General features: G+C 41.8%; 1 non-coding gene across 1 annotated transcript; it reads right to left on the reverse strand.

Annotated features, from left to right (window-relative positions):
- Positions 1–1,429: 1,429 nt before the first annotated feature.
- On the reverse strand, positions 1,430–1,563 carry LOC117802861. Its single transcript, XR_004626376.1, has one exon. It is a non-coding gene; the product is annotated as a small nucleolar RNA SNORA2/SNORA34 family (small nucleolar RNA).
- Between the last annotated feature and the right edge of the window lie 711 nt (positions 1,564–2,274).

The raw sequence follows: 2,274 nt of genomic DNA on the forward strand, positions 1-2,274 counted from the left end.
GCGAACCTCTAAAAACAGTCTAAGTTCCAATTCAGTCATGTGTTCTCACAGTAGAATTAAAAACTTTTGGGCATTGAAATGAATTGGAGACCCTTACCAAACAGTAATTTACAATCTTCGTGAGAATACAGAAATTATCTCAGGGTATTTCCTCTTCACAAATATGCCCTAACCAGAAACTGGTGTTTCTTTAATCTCCATATTCTTTCCCCATAGGCTCCCAGATTTCTCCCAAATACCCTATCCTACTCTGCAAAGCTGATAAAAATATCACTTATGTATGGTATCCGAAACATCCTGTGGGTGATGCCGTGAACAAAAATGTCATCGGTGTTGAAGTACATTCAAGCATAATTTCCTGTCACTCTAGCACCCAAAACTTTCTCTCCTCTGTTCACATTTTCTAAGATGCTATGGTCTAAATGTTTGAATCCCCCAAGTCACACGTTGGAATCCTAATGCCCAAGTGATGGTGCGGGGGGGGGGGTGCTTTGGGAGGTGCTTAGGTCATGAACATGAAGCCCTCATGAATGGTATTCATGTCCTTGTAAAGAGAGCCCACAAGGCTCCCTGGCCCTTCCACCATGTGAGGACAGAGTGAGAAGTCTGTGACCCAGAAGACAGCCCCCACCCAACCATGCTGGCACCCTGACGTCAGACTCCAGCCTCCAGAACTGTAAGCAATAAGTCGTGGCACTTATAAGCCACCCAGTCTATGGTGTTTTGTTAAAGCAGCCCAGTCGGATAAGACATCATCATGTAGACTACAGGAGCTGCAATCTAAAACTAGAAAAACGTCAACTTATTAGAAATGAGCTACAAAACACTGCATCAGTAGTGAAAAGACCTCATCTTATCCGGCATCTAGCAGGGGAAAACAGGCCTCCTTCCCCTCAGAGAAAAAGCCCCGAAGCCCAGAGACGCTAAGTGATTTGTCCATCACCACCCTGATCCACAGCAAAGAAAATCCGTACCGTGGTGACTCCTTGAAAAACCAAAGTAGAGTAGGATTGGGTGGGAGGGTGTGGGGAGGTGGAAAGGCTTGACAACACACAGTGACCTACTTAGGCCATGACTGCAGACTTGAGGACATAAGCCTCCTAATAGGGCAGTCAGGTCCAGAGTGCCTGACTATGGGGTCTTCTAACGCCGTACACATCTCCTTTCACTGGGGACCATGTAGAAGCATCTTCTGTATTCATAATCATGTACTGTGGAGAGATTAACCAAGTTTCAGCTTTCAGGGGAATTTATGTGGGTAAAACAAAACACAGGAAAGGTATGATGAGTTTTCTAATAAACCATAGGTGCTGCTGATGCTAAAACCGGGCTCNCTGATGCTAAAACTGGGCTCTCCATTACAGAGCCACACACATCTAATCAACATGAGCTACCCTGGTTGACGAAGTTTCTGTTTGTTTCTCCATAAACTGTGTTCTTCCAATTGAACAAGCCATTCCCACCGGGCTGCTGAATGGCTAACAGACCACAGAAACACATCACTCTTGGCTCCTGTTTGAAACGAACAGCTACAGCAAACCACAGGTCTTGATTCAGGGCCTACGTTGACGACGTTTTAAGAAGCTCTAATTCACTTCATACACCTCTGTTCAGGAAGGCTTTAACTGGCTTAAAAAATAAACAGGAAAATATGATGCAAAAAATAAAAATATCCAGTTCTTTGATGTTCATGATATCAAGCTGCTCACAGACAAAACAGTCACCTACATAAACAAATCTCATGACCCTCACTCATTATGCTAAAATCGTGCTCTTAGAATCACCACCGATTTAACTGTACTTCAAATTACAACTAGTCACAGTTTCAGGAGTATCACTTTAAAAACGAACATCCCAGAACACAAACGACTTCTATTAAGCCATCTATCAGGGGCAGAACCAAATCTACAGTTGATTAACAGATAAACATGGTTTTTAAAAACTGAATTCAAGGTATCTACTGTCAAGGACGATTCCTTAAATTCTGGGAAATTTCCCATTTGGTAAAAAATTAACATCATGTTGGGAGACTTTACTATTCATTTTAAGTGATTGCTGGCTGTTGTTTTTCATTTTTCTAAAGGTATTTGGCATAAAGGACTTGGTAGCAAGTCTGAAACTCCTATAACTCACATGTAGAAGAGAGATTAAAGTCAACATTCTCTTTTAAATAAACCAAATAGCCTTACAGATAATATTAGAAATATTTATTTTTAAAAGTATTGGAACGATCACTAGGGGACATTTGCCCTCTCTCTCTATGTTAGCCACAGT

The sequence above is a fragment of the Ailuropoda melanoleuca genome, chromosome 6 (assembly GCF_002007445.2).
Source record: "Ailuropoda melanoleuca isolate Jingjing chromosome 6, ASM200744v2, whole genome shotgun sequence".
Classification (NCBI taxonomy): Eukaryota; Metazoa; Chordata; class Mammalia; order Carnivora; family Ursidae; genus Ailuropoda; species Ailuropoda melanoleuca.